Source organism: Rhinolophus sinicus, chromosome 16, assembly GCF_057876585.1.
Source record: "Rhinolophus sinicus isolate RSI-liver-muscle chromosome 16, RSI-T2T, whole genome shotgun sequence".
NCBI lineage: Eukaryota > Metazoa > Chordata > Mammalia > Chiroptera > Rhinolophidae > Rhinolophus > Rhinolophus sinicus.
Window position 1 is genome coordinate 39,061,874 of NC_142516.1, and position 10,844 is coordinate 39,072,717.

Here is a 10,844-nt window from a genome sequence, read left to right on the forward strand (position 1 = left end):
AGAGGCATTTACTTCAAAAAAGTATTTGAGCTGCTTAAAATAATAAGTAATCTGAATAAGAATAAAATTTTAGGAATTTTGTGATAAAGCAAGATGAGGATGAAAATACAAATACCTAAATTCATAGATTAAGAAAATGTATTTAGCTTTGAGCTCTCTGAAAAGCACAAACGAAAGGGATGTAGTATAAATATACAATAAGAGTAAGCATTGAGAGTAACAAAGAAAAACTAAATAAGGATCTATAACTATAATTCCTTTTGAAAAAGTGAAACTCTGATAATGGAAAGCCTTTTTTAAAAAATAATTTTTATTAAATTAATTGGAGTGACATTAGTTAGTAAAATTATACAGGTTTCAAGTATACAATTCTATAGTACATCACCCATGTATTGCATTATATGTTCACCACCTAGAGTCAATTCTCCTTCCATCACCATACATTTGGCCCCCTTTACCCTCTCCTACCACTACGCTTTCCCCCTTACCTTCTGGTAATCACTAAGCTATTGTCTGTGTCTATGAGCTTTTGTTTCTTTGTCTTGTTTGTTTGTTTCTTTCAGTTTCATATCTCACATATGACTGAAATCATATGGTTCTCAACTTTATCTGTCTGACTTATTTTGCTTAACAGTCTCAATATCCATCCATGTTGTTACTAATGGCAATATTTCATCTTTTGTTATGGCCAAGTAATATTCGATTGTATATACAAGTATATTTATTTTTTTATTTATTTCAGAGTTTCTAATCTCATCTAATATAAAACACTCTAATTTCACGTTCCACAAACCAACAAAATATCCAAAATATCCCCACATTCCATGCTTCTAAACCACATCAATGCATAGTCCTAGACTGTCTTTTTTTTTTTTTTTTTTTTTAATTAAATTTATTGGGGTGACAATTGTTAGTAAAATTACATAGATTTCAGGTGTACAATTCTGTATTACATCATCTATATATCCCATTGTGTGTTCATCACCCAGAGTCAGTTCTCCTTCCATCACCATATATTCGATCCCCCTTACCCTCATCTCCCACCCCCCCACCCCCCGCCCCCGTTACCCTCTGGCAACCACTAAACTATTGTCTGTGTCTATGAGTTTCTGACTGTCTTTTAATCCTGAAATTGATACAAACATCCATTAACATGGCATGTGCTGCTGCTATGTACTTCTGAAAATATGGTTATTACATCATCAGTATTTGGAGCCTACAAAAAGTGACACCTCTGCTTACTCTCATCAAAATTTGAAAATAAGAAAATAAGAGCTCTCTTGAAACAGCAAAATAACAAAGATTAGACCAGACCCCATCAAAGGCAAAGAGTTACCTTTATGCAACAGCCCAGCTGAGTGGGTGAAGGAACAAGCAGCAGTCCCAGGCAGCCTGGTCTGTGTTCTGGCCCCAACCTTTCTGGTGTATGCACTTGGGCAACTTAATCTAGGTGTGCCTGTTTCTTCACATCTAAAATGGAGATAAAAATAATAGTACCTATATTATGAGGTTGTTATAAGGCTATGTAGGTTAAGGCATGCAAAGTGCTTTCAGGAGTGCCTGTTACAAAATAAGTGCTAAAATATATTTTCTCTTTATTTATTTTTATCATCGTCATCATCATCATCATCATTATCATCATCATCATCATCATCATCATCATCATCATCATCGTTCCTGGCCAGGAAGACCAGCTTATAACCAGAGTGGATGTGGCAATACATCTAAAGAAATAATGTTTGTGGGTTTTGGGGATGAAAGTGGTTGATTGAAATAAGTAAGTCCCTAAGAGAAACATCTATTTTAGGAATTGGAACAAATCTATGAAGTCTACAAAGAAGACAAGACTATGGAAATTTGCTAATCCATTGCCATTCCATGAGGCATTTTATAAAAGAACCTGTAGGCAATCCCCTAAAGTCCCCCTCTCCCACACAAAACTCTGCTGAATATTCTTTTTATACCTTGGAACTTCTTTCTGCACAGGTAACTGAGAAAAACAGGTTACTCCACTGACTATCATTCTTTGTTTGCTTTTTACAAATGAAAACCAATTTATTTTTGGACAACAAAAACTACATCAATTTGTCTTTATTATAATGAAACAGTGTAGAGTGCGAGGGTTTGAAGAAACAAAAATTGTTAGTTGCATTTTTGAGTGCTGCTCTTTCAAAAAAATATTTACCTTTATCCCACTTACTGGGGCACCAGACCTTTGTTATTGGTTTTAATAATGCCAGTCTGGTTTAATTTACTCTAGCTGTTAGAGCGGAGGTGCTAACTACATTATTATTAGCTTCTTATTATTATAGTGAAAAATTTAGTATAGTGAAAAAGGGTGAGTGGAGATTTGGACAGATTTGGGAATCTGTTCTTCTGCTTCTATCTGATAGGCTTTGAGCAAGTTATTTAATTCCTTTAATTCTGTTTTCTAATCTGTAAAATAGAAGAATTAGATAACTTATAAAATTTTAAAAAAAATGTAAAATTATTGGGTCATTGCCAATTCTCTATATATGACTTCCATTTTGCCTCCCTTTCTGTAAACCAAATACCAAAATATAATATATTTGTAAATTGTCCTAGTAAGATCAGGTTAATTACATTTCTAGCCTTTCGTCTGCTTCTAAATCTTTTTAGCTTTTACTTTTTAATTCCGAATTGATCCTTAAACAAAAAAGCAATGCCAATTAAGGAAATCAAATCGATATTTATGGAAGACCTATCTCATTTACAGTATGGCATTTATAATCATAAAGTCAATTTTGTGAGGCTGGTATTATTATCCCATGGGCCAGATGATAAGATCAAGGCTTAAAGTAACTCATCTGACATACCTAAGAGTTTTAGAGCAGGATTTTAAATTCCTATTCTATCTGATTCCAAAGTTCATGATTTTGGTAGACTTTCTCCATGTGTACTGCACTCTTTGTTGAAGGTAAATGGCATTTTTCTCTCTCTATTTTATTTATGCCAAGTGACACAATGCTTGCAATGAGATAGGTATTGCTCTAACTTTCTGTAATATAGAAATGAACCAAAGAGACAGAGGCCTTGCTGAAATGGGACTTACAATTGTTGTAGGAAGATATCAGACAATAAAAAAACATAAATGTATAACATTCCTAGGGGTATTAAGTGCTATGAAAAAGAAATAGAGCACAGTAAAGATTAAAGATTAATAGTGGAGTGTTCTGTCATATAGAGTGGCCAGGAAAAGGGTCTGTAATGAGGTGTGTTTCTAGCAGAAACAAGAAGCAAATGAGGGAGCCACCACAACCATTTCCAGCTGAGAAGTTTTCCATGCAGAGCATGTGCGAAGGGCCCTGTGGAAGTATGACCATCATGTTTGCAGAACTGAAATCAGGCCAGTGTAGTTTAAGTTGATTGCCAAAAGGAGAGAGTGGAAATGAGGTCAGATTTAGTGTTGACTGAGGTTATTTAGACTATGAAGGTCATGTTAAGGACTTTGGATGTTTCTCCAAGTAAGACAGAAAGTCATGGAAGAATTTGATATAGGAGCTATACGAGCTGGCTTGAGTTCCAGTGGTTTTACTTTGGCTGGTGAGAAGAGAATAGGTTGTGAAATGGATAAAAACAAAAGCATAAAGACTAGTAAATTATTGCAATATTCCATGTGAGATTATTTTCTTCAATTCATCTCCAAATCATCATTCTCTTCTTTTACTCCTTAATTCAACCAAACTTTAAACTTCTTTTCATTTCCTCTGGTACCTCCAGCCTCTAAACCTTGAAGCGCCTTGCAAATATCAAAAATTCAATTATAAAGTGTGGAAGTGAATAGAGTGTAACATTGATTTAAAGTTTTACATCTGAGCCAATGTAATGTCAATTGCTCCGTACACATTGGTCTCCTTGCTGACTCAAAGGCAGGTCCATACATACAAATATACAAAAATAATACATGACTGAGGCAGCATCACAAATTAGAGGAGAGATGATTGACACTTCAGTAAATAATTCCAGGACAATTGCTTATATGTATGGGGGAAAAATTGATCCCTTCCTCACACCATTCACAAATACCAAGCAATTTAAACCATATAAATAAGACAATGATATCCAACAGTATTGAAAAATTCTTAGAAAAATACAAAAGAATATCTTTAAGATTGCAGGGTAGGAAACATCTGCTTAAATAAGGTGTTCAAATTTATAAACCATGAAGAAAAAAAAAATCATTTTTTACTCTTCCTTCTATCTGAATTCATTCTTCTAAACCTTATCTCCCAAGTTAGCAAAGAGAGGCACTTGTCCTAATTTTGGAACTTGGCAGATTTATCCATTGTACAGGGAAAATGCAACAATAAAATATCTAGTTATGGAGCTTTTTGCTCATTGTCAATATATACAATGGTTCAGACTGCCTTTTATTAATGAAAAGGACGTTTGTTTCCAATGGTCTAGCAATCAGGAATATAGGTTCTATACCTGACATTTAAATTTTAATCTATAAAATGTGGACAATGATATATTTTCTACCAAATTTATAAAATTAGAATCAAATAAGATTAAGTAAGTTTAAATATTTTTGGATCTTTCAAGCATAATGAATGATATCAACTATTGACATTAAGTCGGATAATAGACTAGCAAAGAAGAGATCTAAGGATGCATTAAGAAAACTGCAATTTTTAAAACTCACTGCTAAGTAGGTTTTCTGTTTTTTGACAAAAATGGGAAGTCTTGATTTATCAAATAAATAGGTTTCTTCTGCATTTCATTCTACAAAAGTAGACTTTGGGCAGTTACTATCTTGACAGGTATGTAATCTCTCTGGATAATGTGTAACCACAACGATTATTCACATTAAGCCTTAGATTTTGCAGGGAAAAAAATGGAAAACATAAGAGAAGTTACTAAAATCTTAGACTCATGGGAGCCACAATTTTTCTCAATTGCATTTTCTTTTTTTTCTAAAGTATTCAAACTGCTTTGGAGGGGATATTGTTCTGTGCATTTGAGTGAGATAAATAACACATATAAGCAGATGATCCCAGAATGCAGTCTGATGAACAACCACAAAGCATCAGGGGAAAAATTATATATATATATATATATATATATATATATATATATATATATATATAATACATATCTATGTATATATATGATAAATAAATATATATTATTAAAAAATAACATATTGTATTTTATACACACACACACACACACACACACATGACTATATATACAGAGGATGCCAAAAAAATGCATACACATTTAAAGAAAGGAAAAAACTGTATTAAAACTATAAAGCTCAAAATATACCAATAACAAAAGATGAATATAAGTCACGTGTATACATTTTTTTGGCACCCCCGGGGTGTGTGTGTGTGTGTGTGTGGGTGTGTGCGTGTGTGTACACATGGTGGCTATGTCTGAACAAATAAACCAACACTATAAAGAACTAAGGCATTTAGTAAGATGATTAGCAAAACACATTCCACTTTTGTTATCACTGATATATTTTAGAAAGAATTATTATGTGTGCTTGAATGACAATATGTAGAGATGACAAGACAGATAATGAAGACAACAGACTTAGGAAGAAAGGAACTATTGAACTAAGTATGGGTAAAAATGAACCTAGTTAATATATCAAAGGCATATCAAATTCATGTTTCTTACATGCTTGCATTGTCAGCTATATGGGTCCATTCTCATGTTATGGCACCTGGCAACAGGAATATAGTGTCATTTATGGTACCCAGAGTTATGTGTCCTGTGATCCTGAGTAGTAACTAATACAAATTAATCTAATACAAATTAATCTAAATAGCAAGATGTATCCAGGATAATAAGTTGCGATTAAAGGAGAAAAGTTTGGCGTGGTTGACACTAGACACCGCTTTACCCCCCGTTTTGTTCAGAGAACAAAAGGCCAGGAAAAAGACTTCATTGCTCTTGTAGCTAAGAGTGTCATGTGACTCATACTGACCGATGAGATGGAAATGGAAGTCTGTCTGAAGAATACGCTACATATTTTATTTCATGTTAAGAAGGAAAATTTGGCTGACTGCCCTTTGCCTTTTGCCGGGTAATTTTCTTCCTCTTTAGAGAATGGATGCAATGCTAAGGGTGGTAGAGCAGAGGGTTAGAAGGAAGCTAGTTCATTGGTGACTTTCTCAGGTACCTGCCCCTTCCCAATACTCTCTACCTCCAGATTTTGATTAATGTGAGAACGAATAAGTCCCTATTTGATTAAGCCACTAGAGTTGGATTTTTGTTACATGCAATTGAACAAAATCCTATGTGACACAGCAGCCCACAGGTCATTATAAGTGAGTGTTTCTCATTACCTTATACACAGTGTGGTACTCTTACTAGTGGAGATAATTTAAGGAAATATTAAATTACATGGTTAGAAAAGTATTTTTCAGTTATCATACAGTCTTGGTTACTTCAAGGCAGAAAGTCTCAGGTTAGTGCTAGTATGACTTAAATAGCTCTTTAAAACTTGTTTAAGCCCCTTGCAATAATCTAAGACACACTTTAGTCTAAGAGCCTTTGCTAAGCATCAATACCTAGCTAAAATGTAATACCATTGTTTTGTTTCCAGTAAGTTTAGCTTATAGTCACTTTCATATCATGGACAGTTACTGGTTTTCCATTCATGGAAATGACATAAAATTTCCTTACAAATAAATTTAAATAAAAATGTAAATTGATTTAAAGAAAAATATTAGGTAAATACAAACAAAAGTGATGCATTGGGAAAAATTTAATTGGACAATAGTATATAAATGTTTGATAAATTGAGGCCTTGGTATATTCAATTTTGATCTAGGCCTATAAGAATAATTGCAGATTCACTAACATTTTGGGGCCATATTCTATTTGCCAGTTTAAAACAGCCTTGACAGAATTTAGCATGTTAGTCAAATATCCTCAGTATTGAGAGTTAACTAAGTTAGGAACAAGTATATGCAAAATTTCTTTACCTCCTACTTCACTTGTGAATGTAAACAAGATGCTTCAGGACTGTTATGCTCTCATCTAGACTCAGCTACCAAAATCTCAGTCCAAATGTCATCCTTTGTAATCCTAAAAAATACTCTAGAATATTTTCTATACAGATGATCAATCAATATTTGTACAATTTCATTTGTTGCGGAGAATGATAGCTATAGAAAATATTCTTTTGAGCTAACATTGCAGCTTCCTCACCTAGGATCATGAATTCAGTAACTTGAAAGTTATTAAAACTTGATAGTGAATGCTGAATGTCAACACTCTTGGCATCTCTTTGTTCATTTGTTTTCAGCAGCAAGTTTGGCTGCTCACATAAATATTAGTTGCTGATGTAATTTCCCCTTGTTTGAGTAATTTGAGGTGTCACTTATTGGGCATAATATTATAGAAAAAGATCAAGTTTTAAAATTTAAAATTTAAAACCAAAGCTCTACTATTGTGGAAAAGGAAAGCTTAAAATTATGAATTATACATTCTCTGATTTTAAAGTTTTACCAAACCTCCTCTATATTCATTGCAAATGCCTAAATAATTATCACAGTAAATTTCATATTAGAGGTCTTGACAAACTGGAAAATATCACCCAGTAATTATATACACTTTGGATAATTTTATTACAAAAGTAATTTCTTCATATTAAGCTATATGCTTCTTCCTCTTGGTAATTCTAGTCATTTTGCCTTAAAAATAAGTATATGGATGTCCATAGTAGAGTCACAGGATGGAGTGATAATGGATTGCTGTATAAGGAAAGAACATAAGAAAATAATTCAAAAGACAAGGGAACCATGTTGGAAGTGTGGCTTGGGACTGAGGCACGCAGGTCTCCCACAAGAAGGGGACAGTACAGAGGATAGTTGGTGAACCAATGAGGTAATTCAGGAGCCAATGTCATTTCATGGCTTCAGAGCCTGATACAAAAAGGCACAGTAGAAGACTAGATATACTCTCCATGGGGGTTGGCTCACAGACTGCATCTTAATTCTAAAATATTGGCTTTGAAATATCCAGTTGGGTGAAGAGTATGCAATAAGCCAGGGAATATGATTTGAGTGGAGACTCAGAGGTACCGTGACCTGCTTCCTCTTGGGGTGCCCAGGGGGTACATTAAATGTTAGGACTCAAGATTAGGACTCAAGACCATTGGTGGACAAGAGCTCTTGGGATCCACAATGAACCCGACCATGTATGGCTAGGCTAATATACTCCATGCTACAGAGTATTCCTGTGCTATTCTAGAATAGTCCAACAAACCAAAGCACAATCTCATCTTCACTCCATTATCTTTAGAGTTAAGAGACAAGATCTATAAAAAGTGGGAGTTTGGGTACATATATCTGAGAGATGGGTAGCTGGTATGGTGGTGAACACTAAACACTGTCCTGGGGAAAAACACAGCTCGGCCCAAAGCATCACTAGAAACCAAGGAGCAAGTGAAGTAATTTGGGTGAGCACATGCAATGGGGAAACTGAAAAATGTCAAGAGTTTTGGGTCTTAGAGGCAGCTTACAGTGTTTCAGCTACACTTGGAGTGGCTCCTAAGCTAGTGTGACTTAAAAGCAAGATACAGTTGCAGCACTGCCTCTTTTGTACATAATACTCATTATCTATTCAGAGATAATATTGCCCTGCTACCTCTGAAACTGTTATAAAGTAATAATATAATTCAAACTTCGTTGGGTGTGCTGTGGAAGCATGAATGTGAGTTTTGAAAGAGATATAATAAAATGAATAGATGAGAACAGCAGGTTTTTTTCAAACCTTCATATTATATAAAAGAGTCATTGCTGAGTAAATGTACTACTGCCAACTATTGGGATGCAGAGCCAGTTTTGAATATTTAAGCAATAATTGACACTGTCTTCAAAGCAATGAATGGCTCCCATGTTGAGACCACATATTGCTATGTTTACTTAGAGGCTGAGTTGATGATAGGCTTTATATTACATTCAGGAAAGAAATGAGAGGATCTGAAAGATGTTTATACTAATATTATTGTCAACACTGAAAGAGACACTAGTTTCCGATGTGAACGTTGGAAGTTGTGAGCTCTTTGTGAGGAAGTAGAGTTGTACGTTTTAGCATTAATCAAATATATTGGGAACTGATTCATAATATAGGAATTCATTCATATAAATGTTATAGTTAAGAAGGAAGTAAAACAACATATTTTTTATATTGCAAAGATAATGTCCTGATATTCAGGTAGGCTGTCTTATCCTTTTGAATTATAACCTACAATTTTAAAAACCCTATAATCAGATTATTACAATTTAAGTTTTATGTACTGGGAAATATGACGAGATCAATTATTTCTTCTGTTATCTAAGTGGGTTTTTTTTGTTCGAAATCTTAGTCTAAGAAGTCAGATAAACATGGCTACACAGAGAAATCTGGGAAACATTTTACTAGGTGAATTAGATAGGGCTCTACATTTTAAGAGAAAGCACTGGATATTTCTATTTATCTGTTGGACCACTTTCCAACTGCAACTCAGTCTGTTCACTTTATTTTGGTGTTATATCAATCTATGGAGCAGATTGAGTACTCTTACGTACCAAATTCTTAAACTCAAGAATGTTTGAATTAAGGTTTGGACAATCTAAGATGATCCCATCAAATGCATAGTAACCAATCAGTAAGTGAAAATTAACAATATAAAATGAATATGCCAAAGTAAGTCAGAGGAAAAGAGTGATCCATAGATACTCCAAGGGGAAATGTGACCCCAGAGGCTGACTGCTTAGTACATTTCATAGGCATGTTCACCAAACTATAGTGTGGCAGAACTATAGTTTCAACTTTAGATGAATCTATGGTGAGAATATGAGTATAGAAAATCTGAGCTTGAAATATTCGTAGAGTACTCATTGACCCTCCCTCTTCTCCTGAAGATGTAATTTATTGAGTATTATGAATTGAATCCATCTAAAGCTTTCAAGTGTATCACCTATCTTTCTGTATCTCAATTTGGCCAGCTCATTCTCTGGGCTGAGACCATGAAGATCCTTTTAAGACTCTGTTATTCTCAGAACAAAAAGGTATTTCATACCTTCCTTAAAATGGCCATATCTATTTTAGGTGCGGCTCTGTCTTGATATGTAGAGCTTCTTGTAGGCAAATAGAAGTTAAGTGGGATACTTTGAACAGATTCCTTTTTAAAAAGGTTTTATATCCACGACATTAACATGAAACTACAATCTCTATCTAACATGACCTACTATTCATTCTCAGATAGGATGAGAGAACATAGTTTTATATTTATTCCAAGGCAGCCAAATACCAAACTATTGACAAACAGAATAGGGCTAATACACAACCTTTGATAATCTAATAAAAATTATCTAAACAGAGAGCTATCAAGCCAAACATTTTTAAATAACTGCCCATAAATTAGAGTATTAATCAAAAAGTTCTAGGAGGTAATGGTTTCTATTTTGACTAGTTGCCTCTCTCCATCACTTTATTCTCTCTCATATTCCATTTTGAAAAATCCTTACTAAGCAGTTGTCCATTTTCCCACTAACCTAGGAATGGTTATCTCTACAAGTAATATTCCATCATTGTATTTCCATCTCTATCATACATGTATTTTTACTTCCTTTCCCGATTCCTATCTTCTCCCACTGCCTTCAAGTTTCAGATTGCCTTAGCATGACAGAATAGTGCAGATAAAGCCTTCCCCAAACTTCCCCAAGAAGCTGGCCGGTAAAATAGTCTAATAAGGCCCATATTGCTACATGTTATAAGCTTATTTTGCCATCTTCATAGGGTGTGAACATCTTCCTAGGATTTTCTTCCACTTACTATTCCATAGGCCCAGAAGCCCCTCATTACAACATGTACAC